Raw genomic sequence first — 21,356 nt, 5'->3', positions numbered from 1 at the left:
GGCAGAAAAAAATGTGAGTGTTAGGGGTGTGGTTTAAAAAGATACCCACAGATGATTTGATATTCCTCCCTTCAGAATGTGGAGCCTAATTCTCCTCCCTGGAGTGTGGGCCGCACTTAGTGACTCACTTCTAACAAACTGACAAGGCAGCACGGTTGGGTGTAATTTCTGAGGCTAGGCCATAAAAGCCATAGTGGCTTTTTCCTCGTTCTTTCTCTGGTTCACTCACGCCCTGTTTGCTCATCCTGGGGACAGCCACCTGCCAGGTCCTGAATGCAGTCAAGCAGCTCTGTGGAGACGCCGCGGTCGGCGAGAGCTCAGGCCCCTACCAGCAAGCACACAAGTGAGCTGAGCAGCCAGTCCTCCAGCTCCGCTCATGCCTTTTGCCGACCTCAGCCCTCGCTAGTATCTTATTTTTTTGCAGCTTTGTGAAAGACCCCGAGTCAGAGCCACCCAGCTAAGGTGCTTCTGAATTCCTGGTCCACAAACCTGAGATAATAAATGTTTGTTGCTTTCAGTCGCTACGTTTGGGGGGTAATTTGCTATGCAGCAACAGGTAGCTACATCAGGAGGAATCTGCCACTCAGAAATAGTTCATAAAACTGTTCCCTGGGAGATTAAAGAAATACTACATGACTGGAAATGTATACATCTATTCCTACATATTTTTGTTTCTGTTTCCCTTTGGTCTCTCTTTTTTTTTTTTTGAGAAGACCGTATTTTCACATTTTTACATCTTGCGATGCCTACTATCCTGCACATTATCAATGGCTAATAAGTGATGATGACAAGTTTTACATTTTTATGATAAAGTTCTCCAATAGGATAGAGGGTAGTTTCTACATCAAGATGTCCTTCCCTTTTTCTATTCAGTTCCATTTGTATGGATCCCTATTTGTCATATCTGGGGAATGAAGAAACATGGCCGTGTGTGTGTGTGTGTTTGTGAAAGAGAGAGAGACAGAAAACAACCTCTAACAACCATGTTGTAGCTTCTTTTAAAACTCACAGAAGAGCTTGAAAACATGTACAAAAGCAGATTTAAACTGCTTCACAATCAATATTTTTTCTTAAAAATTTGTTGAAAATGGTCTTTCCATAAAGGGGATTTAATGAACTCCTGGCTAGAAGTATTGGGTACAGAAATATATTTTCTTTTAACTCACAAATAAGACATTTCTAAATTTGAATAAGGAATATCAAATGATATTAAATCCAGATTTCTCTTGGACTCTTAAAGGAAAAGTGTAAATTTCTTTTTGAGAGCTTGTTTTGCCGTGATCTCTTTCCTAGCATTCAGAAATGGAAAATACTGATGAATTCATCTGTTTTAAACCTGGGTGGTAATGTTGGCTTTGGGGTCAGGGTAGGGTCTCACCATTTATAAGTTATGTGACCTTGGGCAAATGATTTAGCTTTACCGACACTTGGCATTCCCAACTGTGGAAACTCTCCCATTCATCCACTCTAACATTGCAGTGGATGAGGATGATAGTGATGAAGAATGCACTGTATCTGAAACCAATTCACACAGAGATGGGTTGTTAGCTTGGTACTTAAAATGGCCTTCAAATTGGAAAAATGATTCTATTTCTAACTCCCCCTCCCTGCTGTGAGGTAAACTGTAGGGGCAAAAGAGCATGGTTTTGTAATAGGCTAATAATTCAATAATACAAACATAATATGGAGAGAGACTAAGTGGGCCAACACCACCTTTGCATTACAGTTGGCTGTTACCTGAATGTGTCAGCAGTGGTGTGGTATAAAAGGGCACAGCAGTGTTCCTTCCAGCACTCTGCATGTGTCAGGCCTGTTGTAGGGTGTGAGCCCGATCTAGGTTTAGTCATATAATTTTGAAGCTGTGGAGAAATGTGAATGATCCAGTAAAGGGATATGCATATGTGTGTGTGGACTAGGATGGTGTGGCTCCACGGAAGTTAGATGGGTGACAATTATATCTTGACAAGCCTGGCGAATCCAGATTTTTCAGGTGGAAGTGTCTTCTATGCTTGAGATGTCCTCATTAGTGAGATGAGGATTTCCCTGTCATCTGCAGGCTCATCCCTTTGACCAGTTGGTAATATGATGTGGACCCAGGAATGATGAAGTTGTCTTAGCCCTCAGTGGCTCTGGACCAGAGCATTTTGAAAATATAAAAAATAGCACTAACTAACATCTACTTGTTACTTAACTTTGTGCCAGGGAGCATTGTTTTTTTTTTTTTTTTTTTTTTTTTTTTACATTGATCATGTAGCTTGATACCCTGCACCTCTGTACCCTCTGCTTTGTGGTCATCTTAAGAGAGAGGTGGTATCCGGAGCTACCATTGGTATAATGGTAATTACTGTGTGGTTCATCATTTTACCTCACTGATCCCAATTACTTCACTTTCCACTAATTGTTAGCATTCTAGAAACCCCCCTTTTCCTTTGAAAGGAATATTTCCATCATTTATTTTTTCTTCTGATTCCTTCTCCCCCCCTCCCTGCAATAACTCACTATCAATGAAGAAAGTCATTTAATTCCGATGACTCTATCTCATATGTAGGCAGTCAGTCATTCAATGTGCTTTGTTCTAGGCACTGGAGAGAGAGTAGTGAGTAAACAAACAAAAATCCCTGCGCTAGCTTACATTTTGGTGGGGGGAGATAGATAATAAGACAATAAAGTAAAATATAGCACAGCAGAGAGTATAAGTACTAAGGAGAAGAATAAAGCAGGGAACTAGGATAACAGAGGTGGGTGAAGAAGGACCTGCTGCTTTAGACAGATTGTCCAGGGAAGACCTTACCGACTCTTTTGAATTAATTGTGGAGGAGGTGAAGAACAGATTATTGCTATGACTTCTGTTGGGCACCATTAGCAGCCATTATTTTATCCATCTCATTCTGACTCAGTGTCTCATACTACAGAACTTTTCCAAATCCCTCTTTAAGCTCGTGCCAAGTCCTTACCTTTAAGAGTTCAAGATTTCTTAACCTGGCAGGTGTGAGAGCACAGAATTTATTCTGCTGATATTTATTGAAAGCCAGTCAAACAGAATCATCAAATAATCCTGATCTCCTGGAGCTTATATTTTAGTGGCCTTATATTCTAGCATCATTATCTCTTCCTCACTTCTTTCTTCTTGAAAATGTCTTCATCTTTATCTATTCTTTCCCCCGCTCTGATTTATTGAGGTATAATTGATAAATAAAATTGTAAGATGTTGAAAGTGTACGATGTGATGATATGATATACATATACATTGTGAAAGTGTTACCCCATCAAGTTAATTAACACATCCATCACCTAACATTTTAATCTATTCTTTTACTACTACTTAAAAGAACTAAATCACCTTTTTCCATCCATCTGTGCTATTGATCCCAACTTCTGTCTTCCTCTGAAATTTAGTGCTGTCAATAATTGCCATTTTGTTTGTCAAAGCTTAGTTTCCTGCTTCACTAGTTAACTCACTTTCCTCCTGCTTACAAATGTGTTGAGGACTCTCCTACTCCTAAAACACCTCTTGATTCTCCTTCCAATTATAAGTACTTACTGCTCACCTTCCTTTCATTGACAAGCATCTTGAAAGCTTTAACTGCATTGTTCCTATCTCTTTATCACAATGTTACCACAGTCTCAAATGGAAAAATCAAAACATGTGGTTTATAACAAGACAGAATAAATTGAAATTGAGAAAATCCAGTGATTTTCTGGAGACTGTTCCAGAAAATCTAGAGTTTGGGTTTACTGCATGATTCCCATCTATGAACTAAGCCCACCCACAATTTTATTGAAAATGCTTCCTTAATAGTCCTTGAGAGCCTTCTGGCATCAAATCCAAAATAGTTTTCTTATCTCACTGCCCTTGAACTCTTTGCAGAAATATACAATTGTTGATGTTCTGTTTTGATATCCTTTCTTTTAGCATGTGGCAGAGAACTATCTCAATTATCCCTCTCTTCCTCTTCCTTGTGGCTTTTTCATCTTTCACTGACTTCTACTCTTATTCCACAAGAGTGCACATTCTTTAATGTTCTATTCATGGGCCCTTTCTCCCTATCTATTTTCCTGCTTGGTGAAAAAATCTATCTTAATGTTTTTTAACTACTTGTTTGACACCCATATTTGCATCCATAGCTTCCCAATTTGTATCCAAAGCCCTGACTCTTCTCTAAACTCAGGCCAGCATTTCTTTCTTTCTTTTTTTTTTTTTAAGATTTTATTTATTTGACAGAGAGAGACACAGTGAGAGAGGGAATACAAGCAGGGGGAGTGGGAGAGGGAGAAGCAGGCTTCCGGCTGAGCAGGGAGCCCCATGCGGGGCTCTATCCCAGGACCCTGGGACAATGACTTGAGCCGAAGGCAGACGCTTAATGATTGAGCCACCCAGGTGCCCCCTTTCTTTCTTTCTTTCTTTTTTTTTTGTTAAAGATTTTACTGGGGCTCAATCCCAGGACACTGGGATCATGACCTGAACTGAAGACAAGCTCAACCAACTGAGCCACCCCGGCACCCTGGGGCCAACATTTCTAATCGAACGTTAGTATAACTTAAGTATCTTCAACCTAACACATCTGAAGTTCAAGCCCTCTCCTTGGTTGTGTCCTCCATCAAATCAGCTCACCTTGGTTTCTGTTGATGATGCCACCCTTTTTCAGTCATCCAGGCTTGAATCTTCAGTGGAATTTTTGATTCTATCCTTTGTCTTTCTCTCCACAACCTATCCATTGCCCTGACCATCTTAATGCCCGTCCCTGATGTTCTTTCAGTATCTTGTTTGTTTTCTTCACAATTTGTAAATATCTTATTTATTTGCTTATTTACATACTTATGTATTCCCTTGCTGAAAAGTGAATTTTGTGATGAGGGACAATATCTACCTTACTCAACATCATATCTCCAGCTCCTAGTGCAATGCCTGGCATTTAGTAGTTCTTAATGAATATCTATTGAGTGAATGAATGAATGGAATCTTGTTGATTATTTCCCTGGGATGTCTCCAGTTCCACCATTCTTTTGAGTTGCCAGCCCCATAACTTTAGTTCAGCTCTTGTTGGTGATTGCTGAGATTTTTGCAACAGCATCCTAAATGGTCTCTGTTCTTTTTCTTCTTCCTGAGCTATACCTGCTATGGATAACTACTAGAATTCCCCTCCTTTTAAAATTAAAAAAAATTATTTATTTATTTATTTATTTTTAAATATTTTATGTATTTAGGAGAAAGAAAGAGAGAGAGTTTGTGTGTGCACAAGTGGGGGGGGAAGGACAGAGGGAAGGGAGGAAGCAGACTCCCTGTGGGCAGGGAGCCCCATGTGGGACTCAATCCCAGGATTCTGGGATCATGACCCGAGCCAAAGGCAGACGCTTAACTGACTGAACCACCCAGGCACCCCTCCCCTTCTTCTTCTTTTTTTTTTTTAAAGGAAAGCTCAAAAGACAGTCCTGTGGGGGGAAAATTAGTCCATCCCCCTTAGCTGAACATTAAAGGTCTACTCCACTTGGCCCCAAATTACTTTTTCTATCACTGTCTCCATTAGTCTCTGCTCATACCTCTGTAGATCAAGAGCTTCATGCACGGGACCGGTTATGAAACTTGTAGCTACCCTTGATAAACAGTTGTTATTCCCGAGAAAGGTACTTTGACAAATATAGTCTGAAGGCTAACTGATCGTTATCAACTCCATAGTTATGAGGAATTAGTAATGTAAGTTAGAACTTCACCTTTATATTCAGATTCTTCTCCAGAATCTATCTTAATAAGAATGGGAAAGGGAGGTATTGGAGGAGTACATATACTTACCTCCATGAGTAATGGGTGAGAGGAGGGATCTGTGTGTTTGGGGAGGTTGGTTGCTTCAAGTGACTCTGGGCTAAACTTAATGTGCACTTAGCTGATTCTTTTCCTTTCTAAAATTGTAAATGTGAAACCCCATTTAATTTTGTTTATAGTAAAGTCATCTGAATCTGGATGGAATTAATGATTTGGCATATTGCTGATCAAACAGAGAGGGTCCCAGTGGACAAAGAATAAACATTTGTTGAATGAATAGATAAGTTGCCTGCCTAGGCATGTTTGACAAAACAAGTGAAGAAAGATAATGTAACTGGTGAGTAATTAACTTGCAATTTTAGGAGGAGTGGATTAAAAACTTCCAAGTAATATGGGGACTTTATGACTGATAATTAGAGACTGAGTATTTACTGAATGAAGTAAATGTAGGGAAGGCCTGGTTGGGTAGCAAGACTTTGAAAGCATATAGTGCTGGTTGGAATTCTGATCTGCTATTTACTTTCTCTACGGTCTTGGATTTTTGTTTCTCAGCTTTCTCATCTGCAACATGGGGAATATCTATCCTGCAGGATTACTATAAGCTTGAGATGATAAAAGTAAAACACCCAATTTAGTGCCTAGCACTGTTCATGTCGCCTTGTCTCTGGTCAGAAAGTGATAACTATTATCTCTAGTATTTAGTGGATTCTAGAGAACAGTCCCCTGGAAATATTCAAGAATATAAATAATTTGTGATATGGGTAGTTTAGATTTCCTTACTTCCCTAGACATTGTGCAGTTAATTTAGGTAATCTTTTATGGTCCATCACAATTATGAAATAGCATTTTACATGAAATACACAAGCCAATTACAAATGGCATGCCGTAATTATTGTTTTGGTGACTTTTTAAAATTTGGAGACATGGAATTAAATTGTGAGTAAAAATGTTGCCTGCTAATTTGCATATAACTGAGTGAAACAGCATTGTCATGATGGAAAGGGTCAGCATACTATTTCTGTTCTCACAGAAAAGCAGTGGGACGTGGATAAGAGGTGGCCGCACAGATGACATCCTACGAGATGATTTTCAACAGCTCTGGTTCATTTGTGGAAAGCTCTGATATTAATGACTGATTTTCTTTATTTCTCTCTCCATCCTAGTAGATTATTGGAAGTATTTGCTTTCCCTTCATTCCAAAGAGTAATTGCCTAGTAAAGCTAAGGAGTCTTGTGATATACAATTTGAGCTGTTTGGGAGACATTTTGAAATATCTTTATTGCGTGTTTATTACTAAAGCATCTAATGTACTTTAATGGTTAATAAATCACATTCACTGGAGAGTATGTACAGAGCCAGCATTCCCTCTACAAAGGCTCAAAATTTGCTTTACTTGTCTATATCAACCACTTTTCACTAAAAAGTTAATGGTATTTCATTGACTTCCCAGTAAAGGTACTCTCTATAGATCATGCCTATACCAACAATATAATTTTATATGTCTTACAGCTGAAACATATCAAGACTAACAGTTTTTTCTTTTACTGAAACATATTTGAAATCACAGAACATTTTAAAGATTCATGTACTATGAAGAATATTTAATGTTATGCAAGGAAACAGGTATTTCCGTAGCATTCAGGATGTGTGGAATGGTATCTACCTTTCTCTCCCAACACATATCTGTTCTTTTTGTACTATTGTTTGAGGTTTGTAAAACATGTGCTGATTTATGGTTATGATTTTGATGAAGAAATTATGTTTTAAAAATATGAATTCATAAACTAGGTACATTTTTTTTTACCAAAGAATTCACTATCAATTATATGAGGTGATTCTGGAAGTCATAAGTCATTGATTCTGGTCCTGCTTCTATTACATATTAGTTTGCCTTAATTAAAGAAAATTACCTAATTTATTTGTGTTTTAGTTTTCTAATCCATTCAATTGGGATAATGATAAATTTGCTTATTTACCTTATAAAGCTAGTATGAGGATCACATTAGAAATAATCTGGAAATGTTGTGTAAAATTTAGGTATAACTAAATTAATGGTGTCATTATTATTTGTCTTTAATTAAATTTCTCCCCAGCTTCATTGAGATATAATTGGCATTTAAGATTGTGTAAATTTAAGGTGTGCAATGTGATGATATATGTATATAGTGTAAAATGATTGCCACAGTAAGGCAAGTTAACACATCATCACTTCAGATAATTGTCTTTTGTTTTTGTTTTTGTTTTTGTGGTGAGAACAAAAATTTAAGATCTACTCTTGGGGCGCCTGGGTGGCTCAGTCGTTAAGCGTCTGCTGTCGGCTCAGGTCATGGTCCCAGGGTCCTGGGATCGAGCCCTGGATGGGGCTCCCTGCTCGGCGGGAAGCCTGCTTCTCCCTCTCCCACTGCCCCTGCTTGTGTTCCCTCTCTCACTGTGTCTCTCTCTGTCAAATAAATAAAATCTTAAAAAAAAAAAAGATCTACTCTTTTAGCAACTTTCAAGTACACAATACAGTATCGTTAACTATAGTCACCATGCTGCATATTAGGTCCCCAAACTTATTCATCTTATAACTGTAAGTTTGTACCCTTTGACTAACATTTCCCTATTTCCTCCACAGAACCGCCCCTGGCAACCACTCTCTTTAATATGAGTTTGGCTTTTTTAGATTCCACATATAAATGATCAAACACTAATTGTCTTTCTTTGTCTGATTTATTTCACTTAGCATAATGCCCTGAATAATACTCATATATATGTCTGTCTTTCTATCTATCTATCCATTTATCAATCTAAATATATATCTCATATATATGTCTCATTTATATATCTCACATATATCTAATCTATCTCATATTTTCTTTATCTATTCATCAGTTGATGGATACTTAGATTGTTTCCATGTTTTGGCTATTGTGAATAATGCTGCAGTGACCATGGGAGTGCAGATATCTCTTGAGATAATGATTTCATTTCCTTTTTCCATTTTCTGGAAGTGGATTGCTGGATCATATGTTAATTCTATTTTTAATTTTTTTTAGGGGAACTTCCATGCTGTTTTCCTTAGTGGCTGTACCAATTTACATTCCCACAACAGTGGAAAAGAGTTCCCTTATCTCCACATCCTCATGAGCACTTGTTATCTCTTGTTTTTGCTTTGTTTTATTTTTGTTTTTTTGATACTAACCGTTCTGTTAGGTGTAAGGTAATATCTCATTGTGGTTTTGATTTGCATTTCCCTGATGAGTAGTGATGTTGAGCATCTTTTCATGTACCTGTTGGCCATCTGGATGTACTTTCTGGAAAAATGTCTATTCAGTTCCTCTGCCCATTCTTTAATTGAATTATTTATTATTATTATTATTATTATTATTATTGCTATTGAGTTGTAGGAGTTCCTTAAATATTTTGGAAATTAATCCTTTATCTGATAAGTGGTTTGCAAATATTTTCTCTTCTGTAGGTTGACTTTTCATTTTGTTTATGGTTTCCTTTGCTGTGCAGAAGCTTTTCAGTTTGATGTAATCCCACTTGTTTATTTTTGCTTTTGTTTCTTGTGCTTTTTCTGTAATATCCAAAAAATTATTGCCAGATCAATGCCAAGGAGATTTACCCCTGTGTTTTATTCTAGGAGTTTTATGTTTTCAGGTCTTATGTTTAAGTCTTTAATCCAGTTGGAGTTAATTTTAATTAAAAGGGGTTCAGTTTCATTCTTTTGCATGTGATTATCCAGTTTTTCCAGTACCATTTGTTGAAGAGACTGTCCTTTCTCCATTGAGTATTCTTGGTGCCCTTGTCAAATGTTAGTTGGCTGTATATGCATGGATTTATGTCTGGGCTCTTCATTCTGTTCCATTTGTCTATATGTCTATTTTTATGCTAGTACCAATACTGTTTTGATTACTATAGCTTTGTAGTGCAATTTGAAATCAGGAAGTATGATGCTTCCAGCTTTGTTTCTACTCAAGATAGTTTTAGGTATTTAGGGTCTTTTGTGGTTCCATATGAGTTTTAGAATTGTTTTTCTATTTCTGTGAAAAATGTTATTGGAATTTTGATAGAAATTGCATTCAATCTGTATATGGCTTGGAGCAGTATGGACATTCTAACAAATCTAATTCTTCCAATCCATGAATGCAAATATTTTCCCATTTACTTGTATCTACTTCAATTTCTTTCATCAATGTCTTATAGTTTCCAGTGTACAGATATTTTACTTCCTTGTTTAAATATATTCCTAAATATTTTTGTTTTTGATATTGTTGTAAATGGAATTGTTTTATTTCTTTTTTTCAGGTACTTCATTGTTACTGTACAGAAATGCATCTGATTTTTTTTTAAGATTTTATTTATTTATTTAACAGAGATAGAGTGAGAGCGTAAGTAGGCAGAGGGGCAGACAGAGGGAGAGGGAGAAGCAGGCTCTCCACCGAGCAGGGAGCCCAATGCGGGGCTTGATCCCAAGGACTCTGGGATCATGACCTGAGCCGAAGGTAGCCACTTAACCGACTGAGCCACCCAGGCATCCTGCATCTGATTTTTGTATTTTGATTTTATGTCTTGCAACTTTACTGAATTATTTTTAACAGTTTTTTTTTTGGGGTGAAATCTTTCGGATTTTCTAGATATAAGATCATATCATCCAGAAATAGAGATAATTTTACTTCTTCCTTTCCAATTTGGGCACCTCTTATTTATTTTCCTTGACTTTTCTCTGGCTAGGATTCCAGTACTATACTGAATAGGAGTGGTGAAAGTGAGTACATTTGCCTTGTTCCTTATCTTAGAGGAAAAACTTTCAACCTTTTACCATTGAGTATGTTAGCTGTGGGCTTGTTATGTATGGATTTTATTATGTTGAGGTGTGTTCCTTCTATGCCCAATTTGTTGAGATATTCATTATGAAAGAATATTAATCAAATGTATTTTGTGTACCTATTGAGACGATTATCTGATTTTTATGTTTCATTTTATTAATGTGAGGTAATACATTTATTTATTTATGTATGTTGAACAAATTTTGCATCTCTGGGATAAATTCCATTTCACCATGGTGTGTAAACTTTTCATTGTGCTATTCAGTTTGCTGTTTTTTTTTTTTTTTTGAGGATTTTTGCATCTGTATTCATCTGGGATATTGGCCTGTAGTTTTCTTTTCTTGTAGTGTCCTTATCTGGCTTTAGGGTACTGTTGGCCTTAGAAAACAAATTTAGGGGTGTTCCCTCTCTTTTTATTTTTTGGACTTTGAGAAAGATTGGTGTTAATTTTTCCTCAAACATTTGGTAGAATTCACCATTGAAACCATTTGTTGGCAAATTTTTGATTACTAAATCAATTCCCTTATTTTTTAATGGTTTTTACAAATTTTCTCTATCTTTATGATTCAGTCTTGGTAGGTTGTATGTTTCTAGGAATTTATCCAATTTACTAGGTTATCCAATTTACTGGTGTATAATCGGTCATAGCATGTTTTTAAGGTTGTACTTTTGTGGTATCAATTGTTTTCTTTTTTTTTTTAAAGATTTATTTATTTATTTGAGAGAGTGAGAATGAGAGAGAGAGCACATGAGAGGGGGGAGGGTCAGAGGGAGAAGCAGACCCCCCGCTGAGCAAGGAGCCTGATATGGGACTCAATCCCGGGACTCCAGGATCATGACCTGAGCCGAAGGCAGTCGCTTAACCAACTGAGCCACCCAGGCGCCCTTGTGGAATCAATTGTAACGTCTCATCTTTCATTAGTGATTTCATTTATTGGAGCCTTCTCTCTTTTCTTTGTTTCTCTAGCTAAAGGTTTGTTTATCTTTTTGAAAAATCAGCCTAGTTTCATTGATGTTTTCTATTGTTTTTCAGGTCTCTATGTCATTTATTTCTGCTCTGATCTTTGTTACTTCCTTCCTTCTGCTAACTTTGGCCTTAACTTGTTCCTCTTTTTGTAATACTTGAGGTGTATAATTAAATTGTTTATTTGAGGTTTTTCTTTTTTATTTATTTAGGTGTTTATCACCATAAGCTTTCCTATTGGAACTGCTTTTGCAGCATCCCAGAAGTTTTAGTATGTTGTATTTTCATTTGTCTCAAGACACTTTCTAATTCCCTTTTAATTTCTTCTTTGACCCAGTGGGGTTGTTCAGGAGTGTGTTGTTTAATTCCCACATTAGTTTTCCTTTTGTTACTGATTTCTTTCTTTTTTTTTTAAGATTTTTAAATTTTATTTATTTATTTGAGAGAGAGAGCATGAGAGAGAGAGAGAGAACATGAGCAGGGGGGAGGGGCAGAAGGAAAGGGAGAAGCAGACTTCCCATTGAGCAGGGAGCCCAATGCGGAACTTGATTCCAGGACCCTGGGATCATGACCTGAGCTGAAGGCAGATGCTTAACCAACTGAGCCACCCAGGCACCATGATTTCTAGTATCATACCATTGTGGTCTGAAAAATAGTTGCTATGATTTTAATCTTAAATTTGCCAAAACTTGTTTTTGACCTAATATATGATCTATTCTGGAGAATGGTCTGTGTGCATTTGAGAAGTATGTGTATTCTGCTGCTGTTGGATGTGGAATGTTCTATTTGTCTGTTAGTTCCATTTGACCTTAGTGTTACTCCCTTATAAGGAGCATATAGGTGGGTCTTTTTTTTTTTTTTAATTCAGCCACTCTATGCCTTCTGATTGGAGAATTTAATCCATTTACACTTAAAATAATTATTGATTGGCAAGGACTTACCAGTGCCATCTTATTAGTTGTTTTCTGACTGTATGTAGTTTACTTGTTCCTTTCTTCCTTTGTGAATTTATGATTTTCTGTAGTGGTATGCTTTGATTCTTTTTTCTTTATTCTTTGTGTATCTACTGTAGGTGTTTCCTTTGTAGTTACCATGATGCTTTCATAAAACATCTTTAGATTCAACAGCATATCTGAATTTGACTATATACTTATCTTTGCCATTGTGTTTTATACTATTATGTTACTAATTAATGTCCTTTCATTTCAGCTTGAAGAACTCCTTTCAGCATTTCTTGTAAGGAAGATCTAGTAGTGGATGAACTCTTTCAGCTTTCATTTGTTTGGAAAAATCCTTATATCTCTTTCATTTCTGGGGAAAACTTTCCTGGGTAAAGTGTTTTGGTAGGCAGTTTTTCTCTTTCAGTTCTTTGAATTTGTAATTCCATTCTCTCCTAATTTGTAAGGCTGCTGCAGAGAAATCCACAGATAGCCTTATGGGGTTCCCTTGTCTGTGACCTTGTTTCTCTTGCTTGCCTTTAAAATTCTCTCTTTGTCTTTGGTTTTAAACAGTTTTATTATAATGGGTCTTGGAGAAGATCATATAGTTTTTGGATCATATGGCTGTTATCCTTTCTCTTATTGATGTGATGTATTGTGTTGATTGATTTGCAATATTGAACCACCTTTTGCATCTTGGGAATAAATCCCACTTGATCATGGTGAATGATTTTTTAAATGTATTGTTGGATTTGGTTTGCTAGTATTTTGTTGAGGATTTTTGAATCTGTGTTCATCAGAGATATTGGCCTGTAGTTCTCTTTTTTTGTGGTGTTTTTGTCTGGTTTTGGAATCAGGGGAATGCCGTCAGCCGTTATACTTCTAGCTATGCTTTCTGCCCTTCTCCTTCCCCTGTCCTATTGGTACTCCAATAATGTATAGACTGTTTCTTTTAATGGAACACTATAGTTCACATAGGCTTTCTTCTTTCTTTCCTATTCTTTTTTCTTTTCCTCTATTTCAAAGGATCTGTCTTCCACTTCTCAGATTCTTCCTTCTGCTTGATTCAGCTCACACTAATGCTCTCTTTTGCATTATTCACTTAATTCATTGTATTCTTCAGCTTTAGAATTTCTATTTGGTTCTTTTTTTATGGCTTCTATCTCCCTGTTAAATTTCTCATCCTGTTTGTGTACTGTTTTCCTGATTTCATTGAATTGTCTTTCTGTGTTTTTTTCTAGCTCTCTGAGCTTTCTTAAAACAACTATTTTGAATTATTTTTTGGGTAAATTGCAGATCTCCATTTCTTTGGGCTCAGTTACTAAAAATTGTGATGTTCCTTTGGTAGTGTTACATTTCCTTGATCGGTCATGTTTCTTGAAAGTCTTGTGTTGCCATCTTTGTATTTGAACAGTCTCTTCTTCCTGTCATCACTGATTGGCTTCCATTAGCCCTGCTAGGGAATCTGAGTCTTTCTCAGACTTTTTCTGGGAATATAACTGCTCCACACTTCTTGTTCCTTCTTGTGGCAGAATTCTTCTTTTCCCCAAAGATTTTATTTATTTATTTATTTGAGAGAGAGAGAGAGAATGAGTGGGGTGGGGAGGGGCAAGGGAGAGAGAGAGAGAAAGAGAGAGAGAGAGAGAAGCAAACTCCCCACTGAGCAAGGAGCCCAATGTGGGGCTCGATCCCAGGACCCAGAGATCATGACCTGAGCTGAAGGCAGATGCTTAACCAACTGAGCCATCCAGGTGCCCCTTGTGGCAGAATTCTTAAGATTGTATATCTTCTCTTGATTCTAAAAGCCAGGCTGCATGCTGACAGCCTCCCTTTTGCTTTCCTTAGAGTGGTACTGAATGCTCAAGTTTGTGTGATTTTTCTCCCAGGTCTGTAGGGTTAGGCTTTTTGCATATGTTTATTAGTTTTCTGTAAAAGTTTGCTCTCCCCACTATTGGGAGTGCACACAGGGAGCCAGCCACAAGGTTGGGTGTTGTATGGGCTTGGTGCATGGAGCCCTGGGGGTACCCGTGGGCCACACGGGGGAATCCGCAGGTGAAGCACTCAGTAGGATCTGTGCACATTTGATACATTCTGTTCTGACGCCTAGATGCTATTCTCCCAGCTTCTCCCTGCCCCCCAGTCTTGCAGTTCATACTCACTATTCTAGATGGGGTGAGAAACAAGTGTGTCTATTGGACAGTGTGCTGCACAGCTGGGGAAGCTGAGTGCTCACTTACATGTTTTCACTTTCTGCTATGTGAGAAGTTATGGACGAAGAAGGTTGCTCTTAGCACTAAGCTGTGCTGCTTTGGGAGGTAGGTAATGCAAATAAAGTGAAACTGTTCCTCTTATCCTCTTCAGTATTTCCAGTCTCAGATTTTTTGGAGCCAGTGGTGTGCTGGAACTTCTCTGCTGGACCCCTGGACTTCCACAAAGACTCTTGTCTGTGAGTGATCGTCTAAATCAGTGTTCTTTTGGGGGGAAGACAAGAGAAAACTTACTCTGCCACAACAATGACATCCTTTAAGTCTTAATTTAAATGCAATTTCTAGCTTTCTGTATATTAAATAATGAGGAATATTATAATATTATTAGTTAACAAAGCCATTTTAATTCCAATTGAAAGTGACATGAGACTTTGACTCTAAACTCTAATTTAGTTTTTATTTCCATTAATAGTGAGCGATATGAAATTACATGAAATGACAGAGACTTGGATTTATTGGAATCAGATTTAGTTTTGCAAAATTGCATAGGGACCAAGGATACTCCTTTTGAGAGACCTTAGCCCCAACTAAGGTCAACTGTAAGAAGGTACCAGCTCCTAAGAAAAACTCACTATAATGCAAAGGCAGTTCTTGACTAGTGACTTGGGATCTTTTTTAGGTCCTCAGGGGTTAAGGAGCAGGAATGGTTTTAGGTATGATGAGGCTAAGAATGTGAAGCTTTTTTCTTACCAATCCATCTTACTATGAGCATGCCTTGAGAAAACTGGCTGTGCATATCTTCAAGGAAAGGTGATAATACCTAGAGAAGGAACAGTCTCCTTCTGCACTCTGGAGAAATTTGTTACCTGGGCAGAGTCTGGACCAGCAGCAGGTTGTAATGACCAGGGCAAGAATCTTAGTTCTAGCTGCAACTCTTCAGCTTTCCAGGTTTTGTTAAGTGAAAATGCTAGAACAATTGGCATTAGCAGGGAGAAATGGAGGTATCCCTTCTGACTACCCAAATTTTGACTGTCTCTAACTTGTTTAGTGATAGCAACAGCATCTGACAGTGTGTTCTAGACCCATAGATACCTGCTGCTTCTCAGAATTAAATGTGTATGTGAATCATCTGAGGATCTTGTTAAAGTGTAAGTTCTGATTCATTGGATATAGGTGAATCTTGAGATTCTACATTTCTCAAAAGATCCCAGGTTAATTTAATGCTGCTGGTCCAAGGACCACATTTTGTGTAGCAGAGTGTTGTAGGTAGATATATAGCCCTTAAGAAGATTCTATACCCTAATCCCTGGGACTATGAGTATGTTACCTTACACAGAAAAAGAGACTTTGCAGATGTAATTAAGTTTACTAATCCATTGATCTTAAAATAGGGAGATTATCCTGGATTATCTGTGTGGGTACAGTATACTTACATGAACTCTTAAAAGCAGAAAGCAGGGAAGAGGAGGTCAAGGAGATTCCATATGTGAGAAAGACTTGGCATACTATTGCTGGCTTAAAGATGGAAAAGCCATGTGAAAAGTATAAGAAGGAACTGAATTCTGCCAACATCTTGAATGTGCTTGAAAGTGGATTCTTTCCCAGAGCATCTAGTAGGGAATGCAGCCCTGCCAACCTTCAATTTTAGTCTTGTGAGCCCTAAACAGAGAGTCCAGTTGAGCTATTCTGTGCCAGAATTATAAGCCACAGAAACTACAAGTGAATAAATGGGTATTAGCTTAGCTGCTAAATTTGAGATAATTTGTTATGGCAGAAATAGAAAACTAATATGTAAGGTAATCTAGAGCATCTAACATCTAAGGGGAGCATGAAGTCAACTAGCGTTAGCAGGGTGATTATGAGTTCTAGATCCAGGGAAGATGTGAGAACAACCACAACTGGCCTTTGCATCAGATAGACTCCTAGGGTCCTCAGAATTATTAAGAAAGGCATGACTCTAGGAGACTAAAGTTGTTCTTACAACTAGAGTCATATTAAAATAGAATATTTAAAGAGATAGAAGGATCTTTATATGTATGTATAACACACACACATACGTATATATATATAAAGCTATCTATATAGATAGGTAGATAGATATATCAAATAATATCTATTGGGAGACAATTCTTCATGGGTCTCTTGTATTTCTGCATCCTCACAAACAATAGTATTGACAATCTTGCAGGATGCTTGTATAGTGAACAGACGTGGAATATGGAGATAGTGATGTCTTCCTCTGGAGCAGGGGGCAGGTTTATTTACTGTCCAGTATAATAAAGATAATATTTCCCTCTGGGGCAAAAGTAGGACATGTTTGCTTGCTTCCTATTATAAAATATTGGGTTTCCTTTAGCTTGGTGTTTCTTGGATGTAATGAAAACCCACCATGTGCACAACATTCACCTGGGCCACTCAGGATCACCCCATGGGACTTGGGGGTGGGTAAAGGAAACATAAATGTGAAACTCATGTTTGTTGAGCAGTGAGTAATAACATCCCTTGTCTCCGACCTAGGAGTCTTTTCTCTTCTGTCACCAGTCATGAAGCTGTGGCAGGCTAATTTGTTAATTTGCAAGTAGGTTAAAACCTCAGATTTTCACAGTTCTTAACCATATGAGTAAATCTGTGTGTGTATGTGTATATGTGTGTGTGCGTATTCATGTACGTTTCAAATTTCAAATGTTTTTATCTGTTGACAATGAAATAAATTGAAGTTATGGAGTGATCTGAAGTTTCTCAATACCTTGAATTCAATAGGTTTTTTGGCTCTAGTTCTCTCTTCTTAAGCCATGAAATTTATATTGAATCTCCTGCCATTTAAGAAATTTTACATTCAATCAGCAAGAAGTCCAAAAATTTTACTGAAATAAGCAGCTATGCTTAACTTTTTTGATATTAGTTTATTACCATGGTCAACACTGTTAAGTAACACATATCCTTCCCCAATATTATTTTATATTATATGGAATTTTGGTTTTCTTACATCCAACCCAGAGTGTCTTTTTGTTGTTGGAAATACTGCTTCATTTAAGAAATAATGGTAGGAATGATGATGAACTAGGTTCTTGATCAAAAAATTTTCTTAAATGACATATTTTAAATTTTGGGACTTGAAATGAGCCTTTGGTAAATATTGTAAGAGGTAATTATTATCCTCAACAATTCTAGGAAGATTTAATTTTGTAGGAGGCTCTCATTAGAAAAGTATCTCACTGGAAAAAATACCAAATTTAACCCATATTCATTGTTTTTCTTAGGCAGACTGGAAAATGCTGTTATCCTTTTTCTGTTTTCATCTTTTAGACCCATAAGGAAGAATATAGATGTGAGTGTGCCCCAAACAAAACTCGAGTTTCATTTTTCAAAAAAAATGTGTTACTCGAGGGCCTGGGAAGGCTCAGGCATTCAAAGTTTAGCTTGTTGGGTATCAGATGTCACTTGATATTCTTCTATATCAAGGGGTGTCTTTTTCTTCAGTGTGTCTGTTGAATATTTATTGCATCTACCAAGACAGATTAAATATTTGTATGCAGAACTGTTCCAATTTTACAAAAAGACTATAAAAGATTATATGTGTATTGTTTTTTTGTTTTTAACCACCACCATTTCTCCATCTGCTTTCATAGGTTTCTGCCAAGAGGAAGAACATGAAATATAATCTGGGCTCAATCCTACCATTTTTTGAAATTCTGTGGAATTTCAACAAGCAATTGTATAATAAGGCATTGCTCCTGTTAACTGAGTGGGAACACTGCCTGGCAGACCTGGTTAAAATTAGGGGCAGAAGGGGTGAAAAAGATGATAAAGGAAAGTAATTCCATCTAAAAAAGATCTGTCTTTGTTGTAGAGGCCTGGCTGGCCCGATTAATCAGTTTCTTTTTATTTTAAATTTTCACAGTTAAAAATTAATTCATTCACTGTTTGCTTTTTCTCAGCACCTTCTATGTACAAAGAACTTTTAGCTAAGCAATGCATTTCTTTTCTTATAAAAACAGCAAGTCTTGCCAAGTGCTGTCTTTATGCAACAAAGAAAATAAAAATCCATGCTTTCTTTGCTTGCAGTGGTGCAGATTTGTTTTCAGTGTTTGGAGTCCAACCTTTGAATAAGATATTTTTTTCTTTTCCAACAGATCATTGTCAATGTGTGGTTTGTTTTGGCTATTATATAATATCTTCCTAGAGAACTCTTCATTCACTCTTTCCAGATTAGTAAAGATCAATTTAGGAGACTAATAAAAAGTCACCAAAATGATCTGAAAGGGGAAAAAAAGCAGCTCTCAGGAGAAGGGTAGTTCTTGTTTGAATAGAATATTAGAACCATTAACTTCCTCTTCAATGATTCTGTCTCCCTGCTCTGATTCTCACTGGGTTAATAAAGTGCCACAATTTGAGACTGGACATTTTTTCAGCTGGTAATGTGACACCACTTGAATATTATGAGTCCTGTTTCTCTTTTTGTTTGTTGTGATATTTATGCTTGATTTGTTTTTTCTAAACTATTTCTTAATGTTGGAGGTATAAATTCACACATTACTGAAAATGTAGCAGTGATGTTGCTATTTGACACCCACAAGAATCTGATAGGAATGCTTTTATTCTGTGAATTATAAAGATTGTTTTATATTTATAGAAATGATAAGTCTTCAAAATCATGAAAATGAGCCTTGAACAATCTGAGGCATGGAGTTTTGTGCCTTTGTTGGTCTCTGGTGTCTCTTACTGGCTTCACTCAATGTAGGCCAGGCCATCTTATTTGTACTGTTGTTTCTACACATAATGTAATCTGTAAATATCAGTAAAAGGAACATTTTTTTTTTCATATGGAAAAGAATGTTTTTTTATGATAGTTTATAGAAAGATAGTTGATTAAAAGTCCAAAGTGCTTCTGCTTTTTAAAATAATAGAATGAGAGTTGATAATGTCTATAGTCTCCCCTTTAAGGGAAAGTAATACTTCTATCCCAAGAGTTGCCCCATGGATAATTTTCCATGTCTCTCCCCCACCCCCCATCCCCAGGATATTTTCTTTATTTTCGTAGTTTGAGGAGATTATCTTTAGCAGTTTCTTTGATTAAAGTGGGGACTATTCTAGGCAGCCTTCAAAATGCTATGTAAATTTTCAACTCAGCACCTGGCTCGTGTGTTTCCTTTTCTTGCGATGTAATCCCAAACTTAACTGTACCAGACAGCACACTCAGAGCAGGTGACAGGTCTTCTGGACTTTCTACATCTTGTCTGATTTAGCCTACATTGAAGTACTCCTTCTCCTTTTGTAAACCCTTATCTGCCTTGAAAGAAGCCCTTCACCGGACCGCTCTTACTATTTCTCTAGTTCTTTCTTGTTTATGTGTTTGGATTTTCTGACTTCTCTGTAGACTCTGTGGGAGTAGGAACCATGTTTTAATAGTTCCTGTAAATTTGTGATTCTGGGACAGAGTAGATACTCAGGAAATGATCTTTATCCCAAGGACTAGCCTGTTCTCGCCCCTGTATGAGCAGTGGTATTAGGTTCCTTACACCTTTGCCTTCTGTCTTAGCTCGGCTGCTGCAACAAAAATACCATAGACTGAAAACAAAACTATTACAGACTGGGTGGCTTATTAAGAACAGAAATTTATTTCTCACAGGTCTGGGGGCTGGGAAATCTAAGATCAAAATGCTGGCGGATTGGGTGTCTGGGGAGGACCTGCTTCCGGCTTCACCAACAGCAATCTTTTCACTTTGTCCTCACACGGTGGATGGGGCGAGGATCTCTCTGAAGTCTCTTTTTTTGAGGACATTAATCCCATTCATTAGGGCTCCCTTATGATCTAATTATCTCCCAAAGACCCCATCTGCAAATATCATTATACTGGAGATTAGGTTTTGACATATGAATTTTAGGGAACACAAACATTCAGTCTGTGGCAGCTTCCTTTCTGGGAGGGCCCAGAGCCTGTATGCACAAGGAACTTAAAATTGCATAAGTGAATGAGATAATGGATGGGATGTGATCATTCTTTGTTTGTTTATTGGGTTAGGTGAGACAGTCTCTTAAGGAAGGCCAAAAGCTGTAGAAATGGCGTAAGTCCTGTCTGAAATGGAGTGGGCCTTGTGGATGAACAGGTCAAGTACGGTGGGAGACAGCTGTGTAGGACACTGGTAACTAGGGGAAAAGTAGGATGGTAGTAAATTTCTGCTTACAGGGACAAGATGACTTGCTCAGACCCCTACTGTGTGGGAAAGGGAAGCACTGATTGAGAATCTTGGCTTTCTCATCCCATACCTGAAACTGGACCATGGGTGGTGGTGGTTTTTTTTTTAAAGATTTTATTTATTTATTTGACACAGGGAGAGAGAGAGAGAGAGCACAAGCAGGGGGAGCGGCAGGCAGAGGAAGAGGGAGAAACAGGCTCCCCACTGAGCAGGGAGCCTGATGCTGGGCTCCATCCCAGGGTCCCAGAATCATGACCTGAGCCAAAGGCAGACACTTAACCAACTGAGCCACCCAGGTGCCCCTGGACCCTGTTTTTAAAATTAGGTTTTAAGAGTCTGACCCATTTGGGTAAAAACAAACCTTTGTAAGCATTGCTGGAGAAAATGACGGGGGATAGAACCTAAAGCTGCTCACCCAGTGGTTTCAGCCAAGGGCAATGCTGCTTTGATGGGTTGTGTCTAAGGGAGAACAGCTCTC

The sequence above is a fragment of the Mirounga angustirostris genome, unplaced genomic scaffold (genome assembly GCF_029215605.1).
Source record: "Mirounga angustirostris isolate CCGP_5_RB_7025 unplaced genomic scaffold, mMirAng1.0.hap1 SCAF_9, whole genome shotgun sequence".
Taxonomy (NCBI): domain Eukaryota; kingdom Metazoa; phylum Chordata; class Mammalia; order Carnivora; family Phocidae; genus Mirounga; species Mirounga angustirostris.
Note: the sequence above shows the minus strand (reverse complement) of the source record.